The 16,002-nt window shown below is 36.4% G+C and overlaps 1 long non-coding RNA gene across 1 annotated transcript; it reads left to right on the top strand.

Moving 5' to 3' along the window:
• The first annotated feature begins 633 nt into the window (after window positions 1-633).
• Window positions 634-13,040, top strand: LOC107741292 (uncharacterized). The gene is made up of 4 exons (XR_001640189.1): window positions 634-884; window positions 3,907-4,037; window positions 5,059-5,113; window positions 12,850-13,040. It is a non-coding gene; the product is annotated as an uncharacterized LOC107741292 (long non-coding RNA).
• The last annotated feature ends 2,962 nt before the right edge of the window (window positions 13,041-16,002 follow it).

A 16,002-nucleotide genomic window follows, 5' to 3' on the forward strand; every position in this document is an offset into this window, starting at 1 on the left:
TATTTATATAAATATAATACAACAAAAAAATCAGTTGTAGAACCAGATGTGAAACCACCGGCTGTAACATAACATAACACTTTGGAAGGTGTTATTTATTTTTATGACCACTAGAAGACCACAGCATAAACTGTTTTAAAAAGCTTCGAGTAATGAACCTTTTTCTGATACAATTGTGATGAAAGCTTCACTGGTTCAGAACGCTTCACTTCACCATCACTAGTAGACTACAATGCCGGCTGTTCTGACTCACAGACTGTAAGTATGTTTTTCATATTTAAAGGATTTGCCACTGACGATTCAAACGCGAGTTTCAAAATAATGTTCTTTTTAGCACCATAATATGACCCCTTTAAACATTTCCGATGTGGTCTGTGCATATTTGCAGCGTGTTTCTCTTTTTGTTTGTTTATTTGTTTTGTATTTGCAGCTCGTTTCTTTGTGTTGTGAGAATTTGCAGCGCTTTTTTGTATTTGGTTGTGTTGTCAGAATTTGCAGCGCGTGTGTTGTCAAATTGATAAAGATGTTTTCTTAATTTGCAGATGTTTTTTTATTTGCATGGATTTTTTCATTTGCAGCGCGTTGAGCTCTCTCGGCCACCGTAGGATTGCCAGGTAAAGCTGAAGATCTTGTCAGCTGTATTGCATTTGATCGTCACATAAAACGACGTGATGTGAAAATATTTTAATAATAGCTACTACACAATACTCGTCTAGGCAAACGCCAAAAGATAAACACACTTTTATCTTTTCCTTTGTGCTTTTCAGATTAATTAATCGTGCTCCTTTGCGATACACTGTCGGTTTGTGAAGTTCAGCTGTTGTTGACTGGGCCACACATACTGAACCATGAGAGATTCTACAGCTTCTGCTGATGGAAAACAGGTACATACAAATACAATATATGCTTAAAATAGTCAGTAATATACAAAAATACAACACGCACCAGCCAAAACGCATGTAAAATACATACAATTAGATGAACGCATACACAAATATGACTGAATAACACCTGCTCACTAAGTAAATAGCCATATAGTCTACAGTGGTTTAAAAATATTTAGACACAAAGGATAGTAACAATAAAAAAATAAATAATCATTTACTTGCCCTCATGTCGTTCCACTGGTTTGACTTTATTTCTAAAATGAAAATGAATGGTGACTGAGACTGTCATTCTGTCTAATAATTTGTTTTGTATTCCACAAAGACAGTATTACAGCTGACATGAGGGTGAGTTAATGATGAAATTATAATTTTTATTTCTGTATGAACCTTTCCTTTACCAATTTCGCTTGTTTTAGAGCTATCTGTGAAAGAATCATAGCAGCATGATGTAAACAATCGAGTAATATCTTTTTTTATCATGAAACCATCAAGTTTAAGTTGAGGTTGTTTTCTAAAGCTTTTAGCCGTAAGATGTTGATATTTTTGCTCTGTTTGGTCCAGATCTGTCATTTTAACTGCACAGCTGCCATGTCTGTTTGGCAGCTTACTCTGATTGACAACTTGTAGTCTTGAACCCCTGCTGTGGTTTTCTGTTATGAGTGTGTGTGTTAGGAACATGTATAAGAGTTTATTAAGTATGCTGTGTATTTGTGGCTGGAGGTCATACCCTGTACATGTGTGCATGTGTGTGAATTAGTGATGCGCGGATGGCGGTTATATCCGCGGGCGCTGCGGATAATCCGCGGATCGGGTGGGTCGGGTAATAAAAAAATGCATTCTGATTAATACATTCAAGATGTGTTCATGTGGGGTAGAGTGATTTTCTTTTTACAGCATGATGATTTACTTATTCTGCACACCACAACTGGATAATGATAGTCCACTCAAAAATGAAAATTGCCATCATTTATCTACCTTCATGTCATTCCACACCTGAAATATGTTTTTTCTTTCCATACAGTAAAAGTCAATGGCAACTCCAATGTTCTTCAGCCTTTGCTGTAGCTCTTATATGTCATTTGTGTAATTTGAATATAGGTATGCATAAGAAAATCATACAGGTTTGTGATGACATGAGGGTGAGTAAATGAGTTTTCCTTTTTGTTGAACTGTCCCCACTCACGTTCTTCAGTCGTTTCTTTAATGCGATAACACATTCCTCCATCTGGTATGCACTTGTGAAACTGTTACCTGGCAAATTCTGAAGTATTTTTGCTGGAAAAAAGTTAAATGTCTCGATGAGAACAGATGTTAGCTGAAAGCACTGCTGCCCACACTGCAAGTGAGAGTCAGTCGTCTGTTTGAATATCTCTTGTTGTCTGTAAAAACTTGCCTATGGAAAACATGCGTCAACTCCGTTGAGGCGTTAAACATGGTCTTGATGAATTTTGTTATGATAAAGTATTTTCTTATAATGAGTGTGACAAGTAATTGGGAACAAACATAGTCATTTATGCAGGAATGTTTGTCATAATTGAAGGCAGTGAGGCTTAATTTATCCGCTAGATGGTGGATGAAATGTCAGCAATTTGCATAAAAGATAATCAAAGTTTTGTCAAATCATTTTTGTACAGCAGTTAAACAATTTTCAGTTTTTAGCATTTATGTCATGTTATGTAATATGATTATTTCTGAAGTACTGTGGAACATACAGTATGCTGTTAATTACTGCAGAGAATAATTTTGACTGTGTAAAAATGGACAAAATTTATTACTGTACTGTATTACACTATTAATGTGAGTTTATAGGGCAAGCCACTGACATAAAACATAAAATACCCACAGTACATGTACTTGCTAACATGACTTGCATGACCAAATCACTAACTTTGTCTGTGCAAAGTTATACCCAGTTTTTCAAGTCATCGCCATGTAAAGGCAGTGTAACTTTTGCATAATACATTAGAAAAGGGACTTGTTTACAGAAAAATCCACCCACATGAATTACATCTGTAATGCATAACAGAAATTCACCCACCTAGAACGGTGATGACACCACTAAAATGATTTGGGCAATATTACAGCACAAATAGCACACATTTTAGTACGGATGAATTCATATAAGAGCTTTAACAAAAAAATATGTGCTGCACTTTTCTGCTTTTAAGCTTTCCAGAATGCCTTTCCCCATAGACTTCCATTGTACTGTAAGTGCATTATTGTAAACATGAGTTTTTGCTTGTTTCTACAAACTGAGGGAGAAAGCCATTTTTTAATAATCTCATTTTTGGTGACCTAAAATAATACACTGTCATGGAGAAAACAACCCAGATTTTCAAGTCAAAATTATTGTCTGTGTAATCGCCAGCATGTCACAGAGATTTGAACCTGGGGCATTCCTTAAAACAATGTGACAAACTGCATTTTTCCCTTTTTTTTATATAACTCACAAATAAAATTGTTAAATATAATTCTTTACACATCCCTCTAGCCTATAAACTCAACATATATCTTTAATTTCCAGCATATTACTGCCAGTATACAGATTTGCTTTAAAAGCAGCTGAAATCACTGACATTAAGATGCGAAGACAGTCTCATATCTGCCTTTCCAACTTTCCTTAGCTAGCTAGCTAGCTAGCTAGCAAGATAACATTAACAGAATCAATATGCCTGAGGTCATATACCAATTTATTTATTTATTTTTTTTTTTTACACACCAGCATCTTGAATTCAAAATGGCCACTAGCCCGGGGCTCCTCATTCGCCTCCCCTGTGAGCCAATTTTTTGGTCTGGTCGACTGGTTAAGTATGACACATGGCAGAATGCAAGTGAAATGCTTTCAATGAGAGCTTGATAGGCGGCAGCCGAGGTGTGCTCACAGGATCAGAACAGCAACAAGCTGACCTTGAGAAGCATATTGTGAATGTGAAATCTGTGAATGTGTTTCAAAGTGAGGGAAAACTGAATTTCTCAAACATAACAAACAAACTCTTTCTTTCAACTCTTGGAAAAACAGCAGCTACCTGGCAGCTACTAACTGGCAGCAGCTACTGTTGTGGCAGCTCTCTGGTGCCCATAATTGATGGTGCACTCCTGACTGAAGGGAGGGAGGAAGAAGTAGTCCGTGATCATGGAGGTGGAGGAGAGGTGAGGCTCTTTGAGTTTATGTCACGCTGAGGGTGTGGAGCAGAAGTCGGTGTTGGTTGAGAGTTGCTGTGTGGCCTGTGTCTGCTTAGCTAGTGTCTAGGGAGAGAGAGATTTGAGAGGTTTCCACTCAAAAATAGGGCACCAGCATCTTTTTTGCTGATGAACTCAAATCTGTGTCAGATGTGTTTTTTCTCCCACGTCACCTGCTGCCCACGTGCCTGTGTTTCGCCCCGTCTGAGATGCTGAATCCATGCGGTGTAAAAAGCACAGTGATGCTGATTGGTACACCGAAGGCTTGTTTTCACAGAAGCTAAAATCAATTATTCATGCTTGCAGCAACAAGTTGCTCCTCTGATAATGCAATAAAAAATTAAATGGAGTATTTTGATAAACATAACACAAGGATTTTTCGAAGTTTTGTAAAAAAAAAAAAAAAAAACAAACAAAAAAAAAACCTACTTTGGTTTGATCTAAATGAGTTAGCTCAGGATCACTCCCACGAGACACCATAAGGCATTCTAGCAGGACTAAGGACCTCCTTTAATATACATATGTGGACACATTTAGACATGCTGAGACTCACTCCTGTGCTCTTAGACATTGGCTCTTATTCTCTCTCTTTCATATACACACACTTTTATACACATAATTGACTTCCTTACGTTGGGTCGGTAATGCAGATTGAGTTTGCTGAGGTATTGATGCATGAATCACGCACACACACACATGGCACATTCGCCATCATAGCGGACGTGCTGGACCGTGAATGATTCGAATCATTAAAAATTTCATCCTGAGAGCCTCAGATCATCCCGTTACACACACATGGGTGGAAATGCGCACACAGACACACACCTGTTTGTTCAGTGTGCAAGAGTATGCATTGCATATCTTTCAGAGGTCAAGCAGCTAAAGCTGAATGAGATCTTTCATTATCCTCTACATGCTATTCTATCATATTCTATTCTATTCTTCCTTATCTGTCAAAGCTATGTTCAGACATACTTTTTTTTACCTACAGGTGTGACTGGGATTATCCTATACATACAGCAGCAGACAGATATCTATATAAACAGGTAAACAATATAATTTCCCTTTTTGAATCTGTGATAGCCTTGAATGATATTACACAACAGGTAGCAATGTTTAAATAGCAGTACTTTGTTTTGTGCTTTTAAGCATTTAATGTTTATTTTAGGGATGCCCTGAAATTAAAATTCTGGCTGATAACTGATAAGCTGATAATAATTTTCATTATTTCCATTAGTTTTTCTTTAATGCTTTAAGTGAATTTAGGCACATTATAATGTCAGTTTTGAAAAAAAAAAAAAAAAAAAAAAAAAATTTTGAGATGTACTAAAGATTAAATTTAATAGTATAAAATTATTAATGCTATTAAAAATTTACTTTCAGTGTTAGATGATGGCCAAGGTAATCTTAATATAATAACAAGGGAAATGAGCATGCACAATTAAAAAATTTATATAAGCTAATGCATACACTGCCTTTCAATTCAATTCAAGTTTATTTGTATAGTGCTTTTCATGATGCAAATCGTTGCAAAGCAGCTTTACAGAAAATTAAAGTTTCTACATTGTATTTAGTAGTAGCTTATCAGTGGTGATGTCCATGTGGCAGAAATGTATGGTAAAAATCAAGCAGTTAATGTCATGTTATTAAACAGACGGTGAACACTAACAGCAATAATTATATGTTGCGATCAAACTTATAGCAAAATTTGGTAGTTCTTGAGCGCCAAATCAGCATATTAAAATAATTTCTGTAGCATCATGTGGCATTTAAGACTAGAGTAATGGCTAAAAATTCAGCTTTGCCATCACAGGAATAAATTAAATTTTAAAATATATTCAAATAGAACTGATATTTTAAATCGTAGATGTTTTACTTTATTTTCGATGCAGCCTTGGTAAACATAAAGAACCTTCTTTCAAAAACATACAAAAATCTTACTGATCCTAAACTTTCAAAAAGTAGTAAATAAATGTATTGTGTATGGATATTTTACATATAAAATATAATAATATATAATATTCCTGGTTTATGCTGTTTTTTTAGAGACATTGATAGTCCTAGTATTTGTAAATTACAGCACAGAATAACCTGTGAAATCATTCATAGTCCTGAAATTTTAAGAGAGTCACTTTGGTTGTAGAATTCAGAATCTCTTTCATGGCAATGTGTGAATGCCATATTTAGCACTCCAAACAGGACTGACAACAGTAGGCTGCTGCTAACTGTATGGATGTATGTTGTCTACAGCTGTTTAATATATGTATACAGCAGTATATTCATATGTATACCCGTTTTTCTTATGTGGGTCTAACGAACAACAGCGCACAGCTCTATACTAACATTAATTTCAGAACCAGTGCCAGGTCCGAGGTCACAGACGATTGGCACATCAGATTCATATGCAGACAGACAACAATATTGTGATGGGAGTGATTACCAGCAATGGATATCCTTGAACAAGTGTGTTTGTATAAATGAACTCCCAGTCTTCTAGTTTAGGTAGCAAAATATACTATACATATTTAATATTTGCAATAAATATTGCATAGCTACAGCATTACTAGGACTACATGCTCACAATAGGCTGTGTGTGTGTACCCATCCTCCCCATGGGGTATAACATATGATACTCCCTGACTTAAAATTCAGGGCACACGCACACATTGTGGCTTCTAATAAATGTTTTTGGGGAGTTAAATGTATTTAGAAATAAATGGCTGACTACTCTCTCTCTTTCCTCCTTTCCTTTCATGTATATTTGAGGAGCACTAATGCATTTGTATTGTCTTTCTGCTGCTGCTCATCACTTCTGAATTACAGCAAATGACAGACTATCTTTCTCTCAGAAATACATGTGCACGTGTGTGCCATTTGCCGGCGAACAAACCGAGATTTAAATGATTTTTACATTGAGAGTTCTTCTAATCTTCCAGTCTAAACAAACAATTTACTCACACACACACAGAAATGTATAAAGGAAGTCTTTCTAGCCCCGTCTCTCTTTCAAACATGCACTCTCACCGCCTTTTCCGTCATGTGTATTTAATGCATATGGAACAATCTGGGGAGTTTATACGGGTTATTCTGTGGATAAGCTGAATTAGTCACGTACCAGAGTGGCTCCAGTGGAACGTTCCCTGATCAGTCTTTTGGTTGGTTTGCTTTGAGTGAGATTCTCCTCATGTCTTTCTCCTGACAGCTGGAATCCTAACAGGGAATAACCACATCCCTAATCCTGTGCGAAGTGAGACCATGAAGCTATTTATGCTACACAGAACATCTTCAGCTATCGTGCTTGAAGTCACCATGAAATCAAAATGGACAGTTCTTGGTTTTTTTTCCTGTTGCAATGTTTAAGTGATTTATCCTTGCATATCTTAATTTTTATTTATGCATTTTTTATTTTTTAATCAAAAACATCAACTCCTCCCCCTCGCAACGACAACTCTGATGATGTGTGCACCTGTGCGGGGGCGGGACAGTAATCCCTCCTTACAACCTGTCAATCACGTGAGATCGCAAACAACAACAATCCAATGATCCAAATTCCAATCAATACTCATGTAGCGTCTGGACCACTCAAACACACAATATACAGTGGGTACGGAAAGTATTCAGACCCCCTTAAATTTTTCACTCTTTGTTATATTGCAGCCATTTGCTAAAATCATTTAAGTTAATTTTTTTTCCTCATTAAAGTTATGATTAATTATTCATATTTCCCATGAGCTGATTCGTTACACTCAATGGACAAAGTCAAGTCCTGTCCTACATATTTTTCCTGTTCGAGAAGTCAGTTCACTTGGATGTACGTCACAGTAGGGAAGAAAATACGGTCACGTTTTCTGTTTCATGCCACTAACCCTCATGTTGTGTTCCGGTCATTTTGATCCGGAGAGGATTTTCTTTTTCCTGAAAATGCTAGTTAATTTCTATTGCATTGGACTAAAACTTACTGAGTTTACTCACATAGTGTGTAATAACTTTCCCAAAATACTGGTAATTTGTTTTTAAGGATTTTTCCCCCGACTTGTTACTCCCGGTCAAAAATGACTTGCTTACAAAAAAAAATGTAATTCTCTCATTATGCTACTATGGTGTTACCAAATTTTGGATTCTGTCTTTTTATAAACTTATTTCTTTATTTTTCAAAAACTGAGGTGCATAAACTCAGATTAACGAGGCCTGTGAGCAATCAGTTCCAAAAAGAAATACAAAACCTGTGCTGATTGAAAGAAAGCTAGTTGAAAAAGAAAGAAAGCAGAAGAAAGTGGGGGGGCGGGGGGCGGGGGGGCTGGTCATTTTTGACTGGGAACACCAAATTAAAGGATTTTAAGCACAGCAAAAGGGTAAAAAAAAAAAGATTAGTCTATGCATTTGAACATGTTCTAACATCCCATTTCTGGAGACCATCTCACTCAGATGGATACTGCATTGCAGTACTGATTTTGCTATGATATGCAAATATGCATTTCAAAACTTTAATATGCTACAGTGTTGTCTGTCACTTGACTTCATTACATTGCATATTTAATTGAGCATTCTTAAATTACACAAGTATGTCTATTTATTGAAAAGTTACAGAGTTCAGAATGTGCTGCATAACAGGAATGACCCTCTTAACCCTTGGCGGACAATAAAGTAATGTGACAAGTAGGACGTGGCTAATATTGCTTTCAGTTAATTTGTTACAGATGAAATGGAAAGTAAACACATTGGCTTCATTCACTAACAATGCATATGCAAGTATTTGTGCTGCCACACAGTTGTCATGATGAAGTTTTATAGTCAGAACCTTTACCAAAAAGTATTACTTTTATTTGTAATTTAAAAAAAACACTTTTATTTATCATTATTTCAGAGTACAAGTTATGTACTTTGTCTTGGATATGTGATGGATATAAAAAGCAGCCTGTTCTGAATTTAGAGGTCCAAAACACAATTTTGTATAGTCCAGCCGATATAAAAGATATTTATTTTGTTTAACTGGCTTTAGGGTGAGCGTGTGAGAGAGAAAGAGGTAAGGCTGTGTGAAAGCACTTATATGGAGATGGTTTAGGTGTGTTTTATGCAAATTCTCTCTGGTGGCATGCTCTCCCTCCTTTAAGAATGACCCAGATTCATCAACATGCAATGAGGGTAAGAACAAACCGATGTGTATAGGAACCTGTTGAAATTTGCATTAGCATATTTTTGTGCACATAAATACGCAAATTGAATGCAGCTATTAGTAAATGAGGCTTGTTGCATTGTGGAATATAGTAGTCCATGCAGTATGTTCTGTTGTATTCTGCACATTTTGGCAATAGTAGTATGTCATTCATTTAATTAAAACATTTGAAATATCTGAAAAAAATATTATTGTGCACAGTATACATGCTGCTTTGATCCTAGCATTTTGTGTTTGTTTCTTCATTACAAATGATTAAAAATAGCTTTTAACCGTATTTTTTGTCTTAAAAGGTCTTAAGTCTTCATTTGTCTTTATTTACTTAAAATGCAAATTGAACATGAAGTCTTCTTTACTGAAAAATTGAACAAAATTTAGTTTATGCCTAAAACAAGAACAAACATCTGTCAATGGGGTATGAAAACTTGTTTTCCCATTGGCAGACATAATCAGTTTCTCATAAAACATGACTTCTTGTTTATGTTTAGCTTCTCAAATAAATTATCTTTTGACATTTGCTTTGGAAAACAAGGCAAACATATTGAGGAAGAACATCACTTTTTTCATTGTGATCAGAAGGTACAATAAAAGTTATTTCCATTTTCCATTAGGGGCTGACTTTTGAAACATTGCTAATACAAGACATTAACATTTAGAGACCATATTGAAGTATTGCGTTCCATTCAGTTTATTCGTTACATTTGCTATACTTGGTCTTAAAAAGGTCTTTAAAAGTCTTACAAGCCTTGTTCTACATAAGATACACTTCATGAGAATCAAAATTGCATAAGACTTATAAGGGAATCTAAGTTTCAGTTTCTTCAATATAACTGTCTTTTGTTCTATTGACAGAGTTTGTTTTGTTTAAGGCACAAAACTCATTTAGTGGAGTTAATGCATTATATTTTTTATCATGTATGATGACAAGACAAAATAGGATTTTTGCCATCTGTCTGTAATGCACAGAACAGTGTCTCATTATTACATGGACCTAGCTGTTTTCCTGATGTGTTTTTCTGTCTTTAGCTTGCGTCAGCTCTATTTAGTGGAAGGGATGCTTCCTCCAACATGCTGAGATGTTTTTGTCAGTGCTGTGGGCCACACTTTTTACTGTTACCCAGTGAATGCTGCCCCAGATCTCTGCAGTAATTACTTTGCAGTAGGTACTTCAGCTCACAATAAGAGCGTGAAAACTTAACAGGACGAAATCTTACAATAGAGGCATGGGAGAGATAACGAGATGGGAAAAACCTGTCCAGATTCAGCATCAGATGTGAAACAGCCAAACAAAGAAGGTTTCCAGGATTTTTAGCTGTTTTTTTCCCCTCATGTTTGGGGGTTTTGCGCCAGGTTTTGGCAAACAGATACAGTAGACTGTGAAAGATCGGGAGATTGTTAAGATAAATAGTTGATGAATTCTGAAAATATTCATATGGGTGAAAAAGTGAGAGAGAAGAGATGGGAAATTTTCCTTTCTTGTTCCAAGACTTCCTTGCCTCTGTTTCACTGAGCCTCAATTGGCGAAAAAAGAGAGGGAGAGGAGGAGAGAGAAAATTGAGAAAGCCAGAGAGAAAATACAATGAAAATTTGTTTCAAATTGAAAATTCATCAACAGTTTCTCTTTTTTTCGTCTGCCTCATGCAGCTGAAACTCTCTGGCTTTTTCTGCTGTTTGCTCTCACTGTACTGTATACAATTTACAGCAAATATACCTGAACTGCAATAAACCCTGTCTGACAATATCACGTTTACAAGTTGCGGGGAGGTAGAAAAGTAATATATTGCCGTCAGGAAAAAGTAGTGTATTATGGTATTATTAGAATAAATTAGAGTATAAGGCACTGTTGTAATGCTTCAGCTAGAATCTGGACACAACTTTACATTTCACGAAGACGGAAACAATTAAAGCACTGCTCTGATGCGTGTTATTTCATACTTTTATATTGTACCTCTTCTCTTTCACCTTTTTCCCTCCTACTTCCTCGTTTTTCTTGTCATCGACTTCCTCTTTTTATTTATCTTTCTATTCTTTGATTTTTAGCAAATTTTCTCAACCTTCCTCTTCTAGCTCTTTCTCTTGTCTTTTATCTCATATTCTCATGCTTTTCTCATACTACTTTCTTGTCAGCTTCCTCCTCTTTCTTTTCTCTTTAAATGTTCTCATCTGGTCTTCTTTCTTTCTCTTTTAATTTTCTCATCTTGTCTCATCTGTTTTTCCTCTTCATTTTATTTCATGTCATGTCATCTTACCTCTTGCTTTCTCTTCCCTTCTCTCCTCTCTTCTCATCTGGTCTGACCTCTTGATCTTGTCTTTTCTCTTTGATATCTTGTCTCTTTTCTCCTTCTCTCATATCTTCTCTGCCTCATCTTGTTTCTTTCTGTTTCTCATCGTCTTGTCTCATCTCTCCTCTTTATTTCTACACTCCTGTCTCGTATCTCTCCATCTGAAGTCCTGCGGCCACTGGAGTGTCTTTCCCACAGAGTACAGTGGTCAATGTCAACCAATACATGATCAATAAGGACCTGTAGCTCTCTGTTTATGCTTTCTCTCCCATTTGCGTGCGCACACACACAATCCTGCATTTGGTGTGTGTTTACAGCTGAGGTATGTGTTTACAGTGCGTGTCTGCTTCCCTGAATGTTGAATATGGATATTTATTTTAGTTAAACTCTTAAGATCTGACCTTTCCTTCCTTTCTTTCCAGCTCTCTTTCTCTCTCACTCACTCTCAGGGAGTGTCCATTTACATATGCCCTAATTCTGAAGAGAGAAAAAAAAGAAATTTAATGATGTTCAATGTTCATTTATCTCTCTAGGGCATTGCAACACTTAAAACATAATAGTAATTTTTGAACTTTTTTTTTTAAAGAGTGGGTTGTGCTTTAAAAACATGCACACTTTATAGAAATAGATTTTTCTACATAAACAAAAGAGACCGTTTTAATATAAACAAACAATGTTGCACAGCAGACTGCGAGGAATTATAACAACACCCAATGGTTTGTCCTAAATCTGTGCAGTATGACGGCGGCAGTGGCTTATTTATTTCTGTGTCAGGTTTTGGAGCAGCTGTGCCGGCTGCAGGTGGAAATGCAGAATTTCGGTCCTCTAAAAGCACAAAGCATGATCTCTGCTCACAAACGCTGGATGACTGCATCCATACCCTCCAAAACGACATTCAGCACCCTCAGCACTCAACCTAGCCACAGTTTGCAGATTTGAAATGCTCAAAAGGATGTGGACAGGCTCACCTGTTTCTCTGGCATTTTAGGGATGAGGATGTACTTGTCTTAATAGTTACAGTGTGGCTCACAGGAAAAGTGATGATGGTATTCACTCTAGAACAGCTCTCTATAATTCAATAAAACGGAACTGAATAAAACGGAACTTCAAAGAGTAGGCAAGAGAGAGAAAGAATGATTTTTGCTTAGAGGAAGTTTTAATGGGTTTGCATGTTATGTTCTAAAAGAGTCGTACTGTCACTTTTGGCTCCATTAAAAACATTTTCTCTTCATAAAGAATCAAATGATGAAGAGAGGAACAGCAGGAGAGAATTTAGGAGAGATTTATTTTTTTTCTAATTTTGCTTCCCTCTCTCTCTCTCTTTCAGACACAGTCACAACACCTGCTATCAAAAATGACACACACACACATGCATGCACAAACAGACAAAGATTGGCATTCTTTCTCCATCCAGCTGCCGGGACATTGCCGCCTCTTAGATTTTCCTCATTGTTGTAAACACATTAAAGACATTAATTGATTAGGAAATAAAACAGCCATTAAAAATGAACTTTGTTATCGTTCCACCCTGCTGAGTGTCCACGGAGTGACTCTCTCTTTTCACTGATGGAGCGCACGCTGGGAGTGGGTGTGTAAGAGCTTTCTACCTGCGGGGTGCTGGGATTTTCAACTCTTTTGTTCCCCTTTTGGCCTGTACTTTTTCATAATTGACTTTCCGTGACAATTTGGTTCATTTGGTGAGTGGTGCAGCATTTGAATGTGGCGTCAGAACATATTGTGAGAATGACACATTTTTTCTCTGTTACTGTTGGCGTAGAATGGCGGTTTGGTTTTTGACAACTTACTATGGTCAAATACTACATTATTGAGGTTTTTATTAATTCTATTTATATTATTATTTATACAAATACTATTATTTTATTGTATTATTTTTGTTTAATATCATTTTTTTCTTTGAGGTGCAGAAATGGGCAATTATTACTAAATGTGTAACACAATAATGATTTTCTTTTTCATTACCTAATGGAAATGTATACACATGCACAAATTGCAGCTGTGATGCAACTTTATTGATTGATTTATTTCTTTTTGAAGATTATTGGGTAAGCACAGCTTTATAGCTTCACTGAGTGATACCCAATTAAGATTAGAGTGCAATAGACCAATTAGAACAAACACAGTTTTACATGTTTTATAAACCACTCAATCTTTCTATGGTCTGAATTCATTTTTTAACTAATGAACTATGTTTTTATAGTTTGTGCTGTCAGTGCAAAGTCATCAAAAAATAAGAATTTATGCTGCTATTGTTCACTTTGTCTAGATCCTTTCAAAACTTTTGGAGGACACTGCATATGCAAATGCACTCTTCATATGTCAAATGAGCAACAGTGCTTTGTTGCACTCACACCATGAGTCATGGCTGGTTAGCTTCAGTAATTAACCCTTGCTGGTAGATGCTCTAACTGTGCATGTTTTTTTCAGTTGGTGGCCATTCAAATGTAACCTGACAAAATAATTTTTTTTACTACAGCATAGAAACCACCTACATTTCATTATATTGCATTAGATGTTTCAGCTTTTAGCCTAAAAATAATCTACACATGTACATGAACATAGACATTTCTTCTACACAAGCGTGATTTTGTACGTTGTTTCATTCAGAAATGCATTAGACCTCAGTTTATAGTGCAGTGCAAGTACAAGTCACAAAAAAATAGGTTATTAGTGTAAATGTCTTCTTTTGCGGTCTGTTTTCACTTTCAGGTGAACTACTGTCATAGTAGAGCAACATTTTGAAGGGAATTTTCCTGACCAAGTTAGTTAAAGTTCATTTTGTTTAGCAGCTCACCAGTAGCATCTCCAGTTTGATGAGGTTTGTTACCGTCAGACCAACGCAAGAGCAGACGCTAAGGTCACCATGAAATCAATTTATTTTATAATAGTTTATTATAAACAATTTATCTGCGCATATTATTATTTATTATTTTATTATTTTTATTTTGCGTGCAAATCGCTGGGTAATAGAACTAGTTTCAATCCCTCCCCTCCAGCAACCTGATTTCTGATGGACAAAATCAAGTCTTGCTCTACATTTCTCTCGTTCGATATGCTGTTTCTCTCAATATACATCAAAATAGAGAGAAAAGTCTTCACAAAGGTTTCATGCCGACTTTAAGTATGTTCACCCAAATTATTAATTGGCCAAGCACTCACATCTGCGTTCGTGTACTTTATAAAGGTTGATTTTGTAATGTTTCTGGCCTCCAGGTTTGGTACTTCATATAGTTTTCACAGGTATATTAAAGCTTCTCGACTCGCACAGCCTGTGGGTTTCCTGTTGAGTCGAATAGAGTTTGCAGTGCAATGCCCAATCCTTAAATAACAGCCTTTGTGATAAGCCTGCTTTACAGTGTGTCAGGTTCACAAAACAATCTGTGCTGAAATGTGCCGCACAAACCACGGAAGAAAGGTTCTGGGTTAAATACAACTTAAGTTCTACATCTGTGGCACACTGCCGATTACCACAGAAAATCATTTTGACTCATACCTCAGTGTGTAAAAACCAACAAAAATCACTAAATATTTAGCTCTTAGACATGTTCTGTATTTTTGGTGCATATATTTAGCAAAGTGCCCCTCTCTACAGCTTATTTTTCTAACTTAGCTGACTAACGAGTTTATGGTCACCGAATATGCTTTCTGAGGTAAATGTGATGTTACATGAATTGTTAAGCTGTTATATTGACATCTTTGCGCGGCTGAAACACTGATTGAGCGATTACATGAGACAGGATACGAATTGTAAAGTTGTACTCTTTCTTTTAACTTACCTTTGGATGTTTAGTCATGTTTATTTTGTGCTGAAACTGGTATTAATTTAGAGGAGATGTGTGCCTCGCGCCGCCTCGTCTGTTGAACTGAGGCACTACACACGATCTGCTTCAATGTTCCATCCATTAACTGAAAAAAGGCTAGACTAATCGATTCTTGGGATTTAAGAATTGATTAAAATCGAGATATCGATATTTTTTACCCAGCCCTAGTTACAATGACAGGGAACAGAGTCTGAAACATGAGACGGGAGGCCCACATGACAATGTGGCGGAGAGGAGAAAAAAAAACAGTCAGGAAATGGTGAGTGTTTGTGCAGTTTAACATCTGAATTTAATGGATGAAGAATAGTCTGGTTAGAATGATGTAGGGTGGGACGTGTCAGGAGAAGCGGGTGTTGATGACAAGCTGTTACAGGTGCCTGATGAGAGGATGACAAATGTTAGACTGATGTGTCAGATCTTTCTAAAGTAAGGGAATAAGTTGTTCTCTGCGAATGAGACTGATGCTTTTCTTAGCAAACCCAAAAGTTAAAGGGGTCATATGATGTTGCTAAAAAGAAACATTATTTTGTGTATTTGGTGTAATGAAATGTGTTTATGCGGTTTAAGGTTCAAAAAACACATTATTTTCCACATACTGTACGTTATTGTTTCTCCTCTATGCCCCGCCTTTCTGAAACGCG

Source organism: Sinocyclocheilus rhinocerous, unplaced genomic scaffold, assembly GCF_001515625.1.
Source record: "Sinocyclocheilus rhinocerous isolate Xijiao unplaced genomic scaffold, SAMN03320098_v1.1 scaffold615, whole genome shotgun sequence".
In the NCBI taxonomy this organism is placed as follows: Eukaryota; Metazoa; Chordata; class Actinopteri; order Cypriniformes; family Cyprinidae; genus Sinocyclocheilus; species Sinocyclocheilus rhinocerous.